General features: G+C 34.2%; 1 long non-coding RNA gene across 1 annotated transcript in view; it reads right to left on the reverse strand.

Moving 5' to 3' along the window:
* Window positions 1-998: 998 nt before the first annotated feature.
* Gm30092 (predicted gene, 30092) overlaps window positions 999-15,132 on the reverse strand; it is an 89,746-nt gene continuing 75,612 nt past the window's right edge. The window contains exons 2-3 of the long non-coding RNA NR_168595.1: window positions 4,997-5,078; window positions 999-1,934 (exon numbers count right to left, since the gene is read on the reverse strand). This is a non-coding gene — a long non-coding RNA (predicted gene, 30092). The remainder of the gene's footprint in view (window positions 1,935-4,996; window positions 5,079-15,132) is intronic.

A 15,132-nucleotide genomic window follows, 5' to 3' on the forward strand; every position in this document is an offset into this window, starting at 1 on the left:
TCCCTTCAGAAGAAATCAGGCCTCTCAGAGATATCAGCAACATGATAGGTGCCTTAAGATTAGACACAAATCCTCATATCAAGGCTGATTGAGGCAATGCAACAAGATAAACAAAACTAGTTAAGGACATTCATATTACTACTGCAAAGAGTCCCACAAAACCCCCAAATTACACAACCATGTGATATATGCAGATGACCTAACACAGACCCATGATTGCTCCATGACTGGCTGCTTCAGTCTGTCAACCCCCTGGGAGTTGTGCTTAGTTGGTTCTTTAGGTCCTGTTCTGTTGTACTCAGTCCCTCTTGATCCTTACAGTCCTCCCTTTCCTCTTGTGGTGGGGTTTCTTGAGCTTTATTGAACTGTTGATTGTGGTTCTATGGATCTTTCTAATTTGCTGCTGGAATAAGCCTCTCTGATGACTATTGGGCTAGGCACTGATCTAGTAGTATAAATCCAAATTGCTAGAAATCATTTTATTCACATTTTTTCTCATGTGTGTGTGTTTGGGTGGGTGGGAGGTCAGTTGTATCTGGTTTTGCCCTGTTTCTGAGCCATCCAGATTCAGATTCAGATTCCTGGCCATTCAGGTAGTTTTAGTTATGGGCTCCAACTTTTGGCTTAGGACTCCTTGTAGAATAAGTTATGGGTTGGCTGCTTTCAGAAAGTCTGAGCCAACATTCACCCTAAAGATCTTTCAAGCTGAACATATTGTGGGCTAAACATTTTGTGGATGGGTTGGTGTCCCAGGCCCAACATTGGGAGCCTTGTCTGGTTATAGATAGGGGTTAGTTTAGGCTTCTCATCTTCCATTTCTAGAAGTTCTCACTAGGATCTTTTCAGAGATTTGCAGGAATTTTCCACTGTCCTAGATTTCCACAACTCCCCCTAAGTGCCCCTCATTTCAGTTGTCAAAAATTGTTCATCTGAATGTCATGAGAGTCTATGAACATTCCCTTCATCCATACATTGTTAATGATGTGTCCAGAAAAAGGTTGAATTTTAAGATGGTTTATTTGATATAAAAATGTCTATATAATAAAATATTATACTTTACCACCAAATTGGTAACAATAAGATGAATTTAAACTAACAGAGAGCACAGAGTATTTCTTGAAATATGATTCAATATGCATACATGCTTATTTCAAATGTCTAATTAAAAGCAAATGAAAACTTACTTATAAATAAAGCAGATTTACATATTTGATAGTGAAAACAAATCTATTTAGTTTTCCTTACACCATTTGACTTTCTTTGATAGAGAAGCATTGTGTACGTAGTTGTGACAAGCTTGAATTAATTGAATTTTTTTGATAGAATGTCATTACTAAGATTCTTTATAACAGAAATTCTTACTAATAAATTGAAAAACATAAGTTAGAAAATGTCAAGCAATCTTCTGATATCATCTTGAATTTCATGAAATTATAAAACTTTTTTTCTAAGAAATTCAAAATAGTTATCTTAATATTTCTGGGAATGGTGTCTATCATTTACTTAGTTTCAGGTTCCAATTTTTTCTGACCCTTACAAATGCTCTATGTATATCCCAGTTTTCTTGTTACTCTAGGGGACATCTTTCTAAAATGAACTGTTCTACATTTAACATTAGTTTTGTATTACTGATAGATGTACAGAAGTTGCTTAAATTCTGTCTGATTTAAATATTAGAAATTTTTTTCTTTCATAATTTGAATGAGACTTTCCTCCATAGACTCTTGCACTTGAAAACTTGGTTCCCAATTGAAAGCATCGTTTGGATGGTTTGGAGAACATGGCATTGTTGGAGGAAGTGTTTCACTACCATGGGACTTTGGAAGGTTAAAGAGTCATCCACTTTGAGTTAACGTTTTTTCTGATTCCTGCTTGTAGTTGAAGAGCTGTGCCCTCAACTTCAATGCCTTTGTCACATCACAGATTCCAAACATCTACAATGAAAACCGAAACAACTTCTTCAATTTATAGGTTGACTTGGTCAGCAATTAAAAAAACAAAAACAAAACAAACAAACAAACAAACAAACAAAAATAAAGAAAGAAGGAAAAATTTAAAAACCAGTAAAACCTGTATGAACTTGTAGGGGTTTTCTTCTAACACTAGATAAAAGGAACTTCAGTGAATATGATTTGTTGTACACTGAAGAAAAAATAGGCTCTAAATGGATATTCCTATACTATCAGACTCTGTTTATTTCAATCTGTTACACAGTGCTACGGTTTGTACCTATATTTCTAAAAATAATCTAAAACTGAGTATGACTTTAACCTGTGTTTTTATAACTCTTCGATACTTCAACATTTATATCAATGATAAAATATATTTGAATTACTATATATCAATTTTAACTAATAATATAAGTATAGTACTGAAAATCCTTAGGAAAGATGATAATAGTAGAAATTTTCACAATAGAAGAACAAAACTTTAGAAGAAAGAAAACATCTTCCATTATCTCTATGAATTATATATAAAGCATTAAAGGAAATTTCAATTAATTTTCTTTACATATTTCTTAGGAAGGAGATCCCATAAAATAAGTTAGTTATTATGTTTAGATTTTATTTAGTTTTATTTTTAAAGCTTATTTCTGACCCTTATTTCCACTCCATAGGTATTGTAAGTGTGTGTGTGTGTGTGTGTGTGTGTGTGTGTGTGTGTGTGTGTGTGCAGATGTTACACACACTGTCTGAGAATCAGAGCAATTTTCACATATTATTCAAGACTATAATATCCCTTTGGAAATATGAAATTTTAACTTTTATGGAGTGTCTTAGTTAGGGTTTGCTCCTGTGAAAAGACACCATAACCAAGGCAACTCTTATAAGGACATTTAATAAGGGCTAGCTTACAAGTTTAGAGATTAAGTCCATTATCATCAAGTCAGAAACATGGCAGCATACACGCAAGCATGGTGCAGGAGTAGCTGAGAATTCTACATCTTCATCTGAAGGCTGCTAACAGAATTCTGGCTCTCAGTCCACTAGAAAGAAGGTATTAAAGCCCACACTCACAAGGCCACACTTACTCCATCAAGGCCACACCTCTCAACAGCGCCACTCCCTGGGACAAGCATATTTAAAGGTATTTAATCCATCACATGGAGTAACTGGAGATGGGTAATTTCTACTGATTATTTGGATCTATGGTTTGTTGATTACTTAATATATAAGAGCTAATAATTTACACTGAAGAACCTTATTTTTCAATCTAGGTATTATTCACTGGTTAAAGTAACTTTGCCATATGTTTTAAAAAAATAGCTATAGGCATCTCCAAATTATGAAAGAAACAATAAACGTTAAGTCTGGGAACTCTCACTTGAGAAGCCCACAAACATGATCTTAAGTATATCTTACATTTTCTTTAACACAGCTTTTTCTCTTAATTATAGTGCTTAAAAACAGAATTTAAGTCACTTAACAACTTCTTACTCTTACTCTAGACCTGTTAATCTCAGTAAAAGCGCATGGGATATTATTTGATATGTAAACAATATTCATAATAACAACCTTTATGATAAGAATTTTCAATGTAGAAAGGGTTAATATTCGAGTATATAATGAACTTAAAAATGATCCCACAAAAGTGGTTAAAAAAAACAAACAAAAAAATAAAAAAACAAGCCCTAGACATGGGAAGACATACAAATGAACATTAAGTAAGTGGGGGAAAGGGCCATGATTTTGAAAGACAGCAAAAAGGAACATATATAAGGCTTTGCAAGTGGGAAATAATGTAACTATAGTCTTACAAAACAAAGAAATAATTTTAATAGAAATAAATAAATCATCTTATAGCATTTTAAAAATAGCCATCATCAAAATTACTAAAATTGTGCTGGCATGTATATAGAGAAAAGATAATCTTTTCATATCAGTAGTTGGAATTTAATGCAATATAATCTTTGTGGCAAACAAAAGATGTTATTTTTAAGATGGAAATAAAACTCCGGTATTATACAATATTTTTCTATTGGGTATACATCAAAGCAAATGATATCAATATATCAAAGACATGTATGCATTATTCCAACACTATATGTAGCAAACAAGAATTGTAAACAACTAAAATGTCCATTGACTGAAAATTTGTCTATGTATTTTACTCTATGGAGTAAAACATTCATATAAACATAGAAAAGACTGTAAGTAGATGAATATAGGAATAACTACATAGGCAAAGTAAGTTAAGCACAAAAGGACAAACATTTTTTTAACTCACTCATATGTAGAATCCATGTCATTAATTTTACATAAGTTTAGAATAAAATGATGATTTCAATTTGCCTAGGGAGTGTGAGTAGTAGGACACTGGGTCCTGCACAGTGAGTCAGACATGAAAAAAAATTTTTAAAAATAAAATAAAATAAAACAGGTAACAGCTTGAAATTGGGAGGGACACCATAGGATAGATTTGAAGGAGGGTAGCTGGGAGGGGCTATGGGAGGGGAAAGAAATGTGATGCCATTCTATTTCAATTAAAATGCTTTCAATCTATAAAAATGATTAATATTCAAACAGAATGATCAGTAACCTTTATTTGAGCATTATCTAATGTGCATTGAATAATCGCTTTGTGCTGTTTTGTGTGTCTGATTTTTATGCATCTGTTAAAAAGAAAACAATCTAAAAATACTTAGAATTTGTTTTGTTTCTCCTTGAATGTCTAGAAGGAAATAGAGGCAATCACATTAAACATGTAGTCCATTTTAGGAAGAATTATTTTCATTTCAAAGAAAAGCACTAGTTCTACAATTGTCTATCTCCTGCTTGTAGGAACTTGAGAGATCAAATTTTAGTCTTCAGGCTCTTTTACTTAAGCACATGACTAGATATATTATAGCTTGACATGATGCTCTGTGGAATATAGTACAGGAAGCATAGCTGATTGCCACTGTCAGTAGGGAATTGGCTCTGCAAGTGACCTGTTTGGAGTAGAAAAATGTGTATATACATTCTTTGCCTTCAGGGAAATACTCATGGAGACTTACCAGGTGCTCAGAGCTCTTTCATTAATATATAAGTTCTTCTGGCCCTCAGGATCCAGGCATTGCAGGAAGGCTATGAAAGCAGCTTAATGTGAAATAAAGAAAAAGCTTTTGACTGATCTCATTTATTTCCAAATGAACAATCACACGAAAGAGAAACATGTAGCATATAAACTCTGTATTAGCTCAACTGTCCTAGAAAATAACAATGCTTAGTTTTAAAATTATATTTAATATTAACCTTTATATATGTTAAATATATTTTATTACATTTTCATATATCCATACACGTATAAATACATTTCTATTGTGAACTTTGAATATTCCCATATATGTTCTATAACATCCCAACTTTAGATTTTATTGTTAAAAAGGCAAACACAAAATTTTTGCATCTTCTTCTGCTATCTGTACACTCCTTCATGTGTAGATATTCACTGGAGTGTTTCAGACTTACAGGGACCATCCTTGTTAAACTTACTCTTCCTTCTCAGGAAGCCATTAACTGTCAATAGTTTATCACCCAGAATTTTCAGGGCATGAGATTGCACCTCCCCGCCAAGTGTGTTGACTGATTATGGGCAGTCCTAGCTGATGTAAAATGATGAGTGTCTTGTTTTAGTAATTTCCATAAAACAAAGCTTTAGAGCAGTCTTCCCAGAGGTCTGGCTCTTATGATCTTTCTCTTCTTCTGTGATGGTCCATGACATTTGAGAGAAAAATATGATATAGGTTTTCCATTTGTGGCTGAGCATGACACAAACACTGACTCTATTCATCAGTTTTGGTTTTCTCTGTTAACAGTACATTGAACAAAGAACATTCTTGGGTTAATCTATGGATTAAGAGTTGTAAATTTATACAGCATGTAGGTACTATATCAATTTTTAACAAAAAAAATAGTAGTAGATTAATCCCTTCAATGTGTATAATCAGTGGTAGACCTTTGGATAGATTTACAGTACTGTGCATATGTTTCTTCCTGAATAGTGGGCCATAAACTCAAAAAGAATGTCAATTTTTACCCTTATAACTTTCATGTCACTATTGTACACATGGGCATATTTTATGGTGGTCATTATTATAATTCAATGTGATCACATCTTTCTAAGATGGTTGATTACTTTTTTGTTTGTTTATTTATTTGTTTTTGTTTTTGTTTTTGTTTTTCTGTGGCAGCCTGCCTAGCATCTTCTGGAACTGGGAAAGCTGACGAGAAAGGAGGAAAATCTTTGGTTGATAGAAACTTGGTTTCTCCATGTCACATATTCAATATATTTTGTATTACCAGGAACAGACTCTATCCATCTGAGAGAAAACCAAGAAACATATTGCTTTATGGGTCTCCATATAACCCCTCATGGGGAAATATCCTTCATCTGACACTGAGGGGTTGTTGTTGTTGTTGTTTTTCTGAGACAGGGTTTCTCTGTGTAGCCCTGGCTGTCCTGGAACTAACTCTGTAGACCAGACTGGCCTCAAACTCAGAAATTCGCCTGCCTCTGCCTCCCAAGTGCTGGGATTAAAGGCGTGAGCCACCACCCCGGTGGGTTTTTTACTTAGCAACCTCTAAGTTCTAAAAAGAGCACTACCCTCTATACAGAATAAATCCAACTAAGTGTGTGTGTGTGTGTGTAAATATATCCATGGTTTATAAAGCAAGTTTCATGAAAAATGTTTAAAATGAAAGCATACTTGAATATAGTCATAATTATTTTACAAGTTATGAGCTATGATCTTACTCACTACTCTATTATTGGAACTTAGCCTGTTGCTAGCCATATCAAACACTGAAGTGAACTCTGTAGGAGAAGTGATTGAATGATTGACATATGGAATCCAGAATCATGCAGACAAAAGTCATGAATTTGCTTTGTACATACCTATAGTTTTGACAATATACAAACTTTAGCTCCCTTTCAATTTTTTTTTATTTGTCTAAGTTAAAGTTTAGGTCCTTCAGTTTTTCTGCATTCTGCTTTTGTCTAGCAAAATTCAATCATAAAACACAATCATAAAATGTAATTACTTATTTGAATGTTATTATTCTATGTGGAAAAAATTCCATTTAGTTTTACACTCAATTTTTCCCTTTGGCTAATACTGTTTTACATATTAATTCAGTAACATAGTTGTTGCTGTTTCAATCGACTCAGTAACTTTTTGTTCTACATCAAAATATGTGAGACTTAACTGACAAAGACAAATTACTTCTACTCATCCTAACACAGCACCACCTAGTCCAAAGTCCTCTTCTAAATTTTCCAGTAGATAACAATGTAAGGGGAATAGAAGAGTTGCATTCAGCTTATGAGGAGTATTATAAAGTTATAAGAAATGCTTTTTAACATAAAATATTCTTGAATATACTTAGGACTGATATTTGAGTAGGTGAAATAATTATAAGTCAAAGGATATATTCTAAGCAGAGAGGAATGATATTTCAATTGATTAATACATGGAACATGGTGAGTTAATTGGAATGAATACCTCTATCCAGAGGATAAGAATTGTACATTTCAATAAGTTAGTAATTTATGTACCAAGATTTCGCAAACATTAGATTTAGAAAACATACTTTTAATTCATATTTTTATTTCCCAACCAGTATGTAAAAGTCAAACTCCATCTAGTACAGAATACTTTTCATCAGAAGAAATAAATGTCCTTCACTCCGTTTGTGGGTTTTGATATTTCTCATCTTTATGTTTTGTTTAGCAAATGGGTTAACTCATCAAAGTATATTATGAAAAGAATAAATTAAAGTACAGCCTTATACAATTTTTCTTATTTTCAAAATTCAAGTTAAACATTGACTCTGGTTGATTAAAGCTCAACTTTTTATTTTTATCATTATTAATTATTATTATCATTTATTATTATTATTATTATCATGGGACAATATAAACAACTAAACAGAAATGATACTAGGAAACACAACAGGATTGGCTTTGTGTATTTGGAAAGGGTGGCAAAGGGGAGGATAAAGATCAGTTTGTATTTGCGAAAGGAGGCACTGTTTGAAGAGTGGAAAAATGTTACTCAGCTTCATTGTACTTTTCAGATAATAGCTACAGGCTTATTGCATTTCCATGAGATTTAGCTCTTCAGAACCAAAAGCTTGCTGGAAGAGGTGAGCAGATTAGAGTGGACAAATGGGGTCATTCTAGTATGACTGGGACAATAAAAGGGAATGGAAAATAAATTTGCTGCACGCTACATCTTCTCTCACAGCCATTGCTTCCCAAAGAGCTTATTGACTTACAGGAGCTATGTGAAATGTCATGATAAAGCCACATAAAAAATAAAACACTATGGCAACCATAGCCATGTAGGTCTCCTTTTGTTTTTGGTAGCTGCTATACTTAACCCTTCATTATATGATTTTAGATACTTTTCTCTACAGATTACAGTTATTACATATTACTGTGTTGTAGAAAACATCAAAATAAAGGCAAAAAGATCATTAACAAACTTCAGTTAAGCAATGTGTACATAATCAATTACCTCATAATTCAATTCAGAGCAGGGGGAAAACCATTATCGTTTCATTTTAACTTTAGAAGTGGAAAAATTACATCACCAGAATAAATAGACAAAATAGGTTGATAAGATTATTTTAATAGAAAGTGGGAAATAAAATAATAAACTTAGTTTGTATTTTCTGCTCGTTCTATTCCCCTGGAGATATAACTGTAAGCTATGATATCATTACTATACTCTTTTCCATGTTCGAGAGACCATCTTCTCTGCCCCAGATGTTTTGTAAGCTGTTGATGAAAAAATAAACAGGACACAATTCTTCACTGAAAGAATTCCACCTATGATTTCATTAAAAGTAATTATGATGTTATATCTACAATGGGTTATTACAATATAAATATAAACATTAAAAGTAAATTTTAGCTAAAAGACTGGTTTAGGCTTTTTTTCTCTCTTAGAATAAAATTTAGCATGTTGATTAGCCTTGGCATAGAGTGGGAAACTAGAAACCAAGAAAGGATCAACAGTGCCAATTCAAAATTATTTCAAAAAGGAATAGATTTAAACACACAAGCAAATACACACACACACACGCACACACACACCACCCCACACACAAACACACAAAACACACACAAAGCAGTTGCAATAATTGGAGACTGATGTCACAGATATTGACTATATCCAAAGAATTATTATCATCAGAACTTGGACATGAAAAATGAAATAATGAAATTATGAATTGACCAGAAAAAATGGAATTCTTACTTTAAATATACATTTTTTATTTCCACATTTTAATATATTATGGGTATCTTAACAACATATATGAAATCACTTTCCAGGACACGTCTTTAAAAGTATGGTGTTCAGGCCAGACAATGGTGGCACATGCCTTTAATCCCAGTACTTGGGAGGCAGAGGCAGGCAGATTTCTAGCCTGGTCTACAGAGTGGGTTGAAGGACAGCCATGGCTACACAGATAAACCCAGTCTTGAAAAACTATATATATATATAAAATAAAAATAAATAAATTTAAAAATAGGCTGTTCTAACTTCTGAAGTATTTCTCCAGCTCTAATTTTCTCATTATTAATTTTCTGAATACTTAATTACTGAAGTATAAGAGGATGACAAGAATTTTTCATCATAACAGAATGAAGAGAAGAGATTTATAAAATGTTTATATTTCTGTGACAAAAGAAAGTGTAATTAAAATATTAATAGTTCAAAATTAAAGTGTAACAATAAAATTCCTTTATGTTCCAAGATAGATGTTTTTATTCTTAATTTACTTTTTAAAAAATTTGGGTAAATCATGCCAATTCAAAACATATCATTAAAATTAACCATGCCCAACATCTAGATATCTAAATAAACTTCTATTTGATTAGAATAGTCTGTCTGAAGTTATAGAACTTCATATTTGATTTTACATTTACAGTAAAAGGTGTTATAGTCACTTACCCATCATCAAAATTGAAAAATATCCATGACAGAATTAGAATAGGAAAAAAGACTTTATTTCTTCTTTGCCTGCCTTCAGTCCTTCCTCATACCTTTCTTATTTAGCTTACTTTGCTGTCTTTGGTGCATATTAAATTCTAGCTACATGAACATTTGGGTACATATGCATATATTATGTCATACATACATATGCATATACTATGTGTACCTATATATGCATATACATAAGTTAATAAAAGATCTATGTTCTAAAGGACAGCCTACAGATGAGGAAAAGATTTTTACCAACCTTCCATCTGACAGAGAGCTAATATCCAAAATATGTAAAGAACTCAAAGTTAGACATCAACAACCCAAAAAACCCAATTAAAAATGGGGCACAGAGCTAAAAATAAAAATTCTCAATTGAAGAATCTCTAATGGGTGAGAAACACAGAAAAGTTCAATGTCCTTAGTCATCAGGGTAATGTAAATCAAAATGATTCTGAGATTCCACATTATACCCATCATAATGACTAAGATCAAAACCTAAATGAACAGCATATGCTGGTGAGGATGTGGAGAAAGGCAAACACTCCTCCAGTTCTAGTAGGAGTGCAAACTTGTACAAAGACTCTGGAAATCAATTTGATGGTTTCTTAGAAACTTGGAAATAGTTCTAACTCAAGATCTAGATATAGCTCTCCAGGGAATGTGCCCAAATGATGCTCCATCATCCCACAAAACACTTGATCTACTATATTCCTTGCACCTTTATGCATAGTATCTAGAAACTGGAAACAACCTATGTGTCTCCCCTACTTAGAATGCATGACAAAAATGTGGCTGGTCCATTACACAATGGAAAATACTCAGCTATTAAAAACAAGGGCATTATGAATTTTGTAGGCAAATTGATGTAACTAGAACATACCATCTTGAGTGAAGTAACTAGGATCCAAAAGGACTTGCATGGCATATACTCATTTATAAATGGATATTATTCATAAAATACAGGATAGTTGTGCTCTAAGACACATACCCAAAGAAGACAAATAACAAGGAGGGCCCAAAGGAGTATTGTTGAATCTTTCTTATTAGGGAAAATAAAACATGTATCAGAGATAGATGGAAGGATGGAAGTGACTGAGAGAGGGAATAATCAGGAGAGTGGGTGAGGAATCAGTTTAGGGAGAATAAAGAGAAAGAACAGAAATCTGTAGTGGTCAGTGAGGTTACCAATGTCTAGGATATGCCAGAGACATGGGACTGGAGGAGGAGGCCCCGGGAAGTCTGTCACGGATACTGTAGCTAAGACTCCTAGAAGTGAGGGATATGGTTCCTGAACATGCCACTTCCTATAGACAGGCATAACTCTCAGTTGAGGGATGAGAAAAACAATCCACCCACAAAACCTTCAACCAAAATTGTGTCCTGCCTACAAAGATAGAGCAGAGACTGAGGATATGGGCCACCCATGAATGGCCAAATTGAGACCCATCCCATGGGCAAGAATGAATTCCTGTCACTATTAATGATGCTCTGCCATGTTTTAAAGCAGAAGCCTGGCATAATTGTACCTAGTCCTATAATGACTTGCCATCTGTAGGGTGGGAGTGAGTACTGGAGGAGTTGTCTGCCTGAGTGAGTACTAGGAGGAGAGGGAAGTTAATATTGGGATGTAAAGTGAATATATATGTGTATTGTTTTTAAAACGCTGAAGACAAAAATTATCATTTCACCTAAAAAATAATTTCTTCATTGTGCTTTGAAAAGTTGACAACAGGACTACAAGTACCACCCATGGATGTTTTTTAACATTCTAAATCCAATATAATATGAATAATCTAATTGTTTTGAATAGGTGAATCAAAACACAATATGGAGTCTATACAGGACAATTTTATAAATTTGAATTTTAAACAAATATTTGAAAACATGTTGACCAGAAGTTGGAAACTAATCTTTAATTTTCAAAACAAAACAAAACAACCCACATTTTAAATGGTAGGATTATAATTAGGAGTTTGGTTTTTTATTGGTTATTTTATTTATTTATATTTCAAATGTTACCCTCTCCCAGTTTCCCCTCCACAAACTCCTTAATCTATTCCCCTCCCCCTTGCTTATATGAGAGAGGTTCCCCCACCTGTCCAACCACTCCCTCCACACCACTCTAGCATTCCCCTACATTGTGGCATTGAGTCTCCACAGTGTACACTTTGGTTGGTGGTTTAGTCCCTGGGAGCTCTGGGGTTCTGATTGGGGTTCTTCCTATGGGTTTACAAATGCCTTTGATTTCTTCAGTCCTTTCCCTAACACTTCCATTGTGGTCCCTGTGCTCAGTCCTATGGTTGTCTGCGAGCATTCACATCTCTATTGGTCAGGCTCTGGCAGAGCCTCTCAGGACACTGACATATCAGGCTCCTGTTAGCAAGCATTTCTTGGCATTCACAATAGTGTCTGGATTTGATGTCTGGAGATGGATCCCTTAGTGGGGCAATCTCTGGATGGCCTTTTCTTCAGTCTCTGCTCCACTCTTTGTCCTTGCATTTGAGAGATGGTTTAGCTGTTAAAGGCCAGCCTCACAACCAAACATATAATTAGAAGTTTTATAGAACTTTGACCAAACATATATTATAGGAGAAGACATTGTTTCCTTCATCTCTTTATTCTTTGATAAAGTCTATGCTTTCACATGGAATGGGGGCATGCACTTTTACTTCCAGCACTTGAGAAACTACGGCAGTCACTTATCACTGAGAACCAAACTAACCAGGTCTACATAGAAAACTCTTGATGAGCCATAGCTACCTAGACCTTGGCTATACAGAGATAACATGTTTATGGAATTCTTGGTATAAAAGTCCTAGTGAGATAAGACATTCTTCATAAGATACAGCCCACTTACCCCATCATAACCACTCAGTGAAAACGGAGCTGTATCTGAAATCCAGGAAAAGAGACAAAACCAAACATATAACTATGACGTATGAATTGAAAATTTTAACTTTTAAAGCATTTAGCACACAAACATTTTTCATAACATTGTAATGTATATGGATGTTTACAGAACTGAGGAAGAACTTTGGTTCAAAGAGTGCAGAGAGACAAAGTCCAGTATCCTAGGGAACAGGAAGTCCAGTGTCCTAGGGAATAGCCTTGTGGATGAGAGAGAAAAGAGAAAAGTAAGTTGCTAGAACTGCATATGAGCCCTTGTTCATCTTGCTTCTAAGGAAACTGTCAGATACTGTACACCAAAACATTTATTATAACACAGAATTATTTTACTCACTCTGTAAAATCTAATAACACTAATTAACTAACAAATCTTTATTTCCCATTTGTGAAAAACCATACCTCCTAAATGGAAGGTTCTATCTAATTTAGTTCCACATGTTACAGTTTAGGAAAATAAGGCAGGAACTTCTTTCTTTTCAATTTTCTTACTTTGAATCAATGAATAACTTGAGCCAGACATAGGAGAGTGTGGAGAAAGGAAAAACTCTCTCACTAGTTTGCTTTCAGATATGTGGCATCACACATTACCTACATTCTAACATGTTCCCAAACTGAATTTCTCTCTTGAGTTTTCAATAGTTGACCACAGGACTACAATAGTTTTGTGTTTTACCATGAGCAGTCATCTTCTTTCCCAGTATTCCTTCAGCATCTAAATGATCATGGTGTGTATTCACATGGGCTCATGTTATTGGCTCTTGTAAATTTCTACCAGTGTAATATAAACCTGATTTTTCTCCTGAGACTATACCTCTGGTATCTGAGATACACACTGCCCCCAAATACTATTAGAAAGGCTGATATATACAGTGGCTGTCTCTCCTTTCAAGAACAGGTCTATCCAGTGTCTTTGTGATACACCACCTTAGACTCACAGTGGGTGTTTTTTTGTATTCTTCAGATGGGTTCAGCTCTTGGGAGGCATGGGAGGGAACACATGAAGAAATAATGTCATCAAATTAAGCTCCTTACATATAGTAGAAATTTTTTAGAATTTGAACATGAAATGTCCCATAGAACCCAAGAATTGTCAGTTTGGATGCTCATCATTAGATAGTTAAGAGTTGCACCTGAAATGTCCCATGTGGTGCTGGAACGGAGAGTTTGGATATGAGGTGGGAGCTTTAGGATTAGAACTGTGTTCTGAGTATTCTTTTCTGGGCAATGGGTAGTTTCCACACTTCACTCATGATATTGTTGCCTGTATGGGAAGGAATAGGATTTGTAAGAGTAGGAGGAAAAAGCAAGTAACAATACCTAACACAAAATGTAAACAGTGAGTAAAAAAAGAACTGCAAAATCTAGACAACCATTTACTGGTCGTTCCTGCATGGTTCATCTAGAACTCTGTTATATTTGATTTTTGGGGCAGTCTAGAATTCACTCTATTGAAGAAGTAGTGGTTTGGTTATAAAGGCCTTAAGAACTACAGAGATTAGGCCCTTCGGTGCATTGGCCAATAGTAAATTTTAAGAATATAATTTTTTAATGAAAAATAATAGTTTTCCATACAATATGTTCTGGAAAATATTATAGAATGTTTCAAGAATTTGCATGCCATCTTTGCACAATGGCTATACTAATTTCCGTATCGTACCAACTTAATGCATGTGCTACTGAGGTGAGAGATTGAAAATGTAAAATAGCACCAGCTGTGTGATAATAGCAGAGAGTAACTTTATTTTATCCGAGTTAAGACTGACCGATCAGTCACCTCATGCATGGTAATGGGCTGTTCTTCTCACAGGAACTAATTTCTTATTTATGATATATCTGTATTGCCTTAGGCTAGTACTTAAATCCTCATTATAGTAAGTACTTGAATGATTTAGAAACAAAATAAAAGGAATAGTAATGATAAATATTGATTGCAGCCTAAATGAACATGTGTGAACTCTATCAACTTTTGTGAAGACAGAGAAAGGCTAAAACATACACAGAGAGAGGCAAAGACAGAGAGACAGGGACAGAGACAGAGATGGAGGGACAGAGAGACAGAGAGTTAGTAGAGTGGAAGAAGGGAGAAAAGATCATATATTCCAACATATTTGATGAAATGTACATATACTTGGAATTTCACCCTTTTAAAAAGCACTGGAGCATCCACATTTTGGTCTTCCTTCTTATGCTTCATAGGGTCTGTAAATTGAATCTTGGATATTCTGAACTTTTGGGCTAATATTCACTTA

The sequence above is a fragment of the Mus musculus genome, chromosome 4 (genome assembly GCF_000001635.26).
Source record: "Mus musculus strain C57BL/6J chromosome 4, GRCm38.p6 C57BL/6J".
NCBI classification, from domain to species: domain Eukaryota; kingdom Metazoa; phylum Chordata; class Mammalia; order Rodentia; family Muridae; genus Mus; species Mus musculus.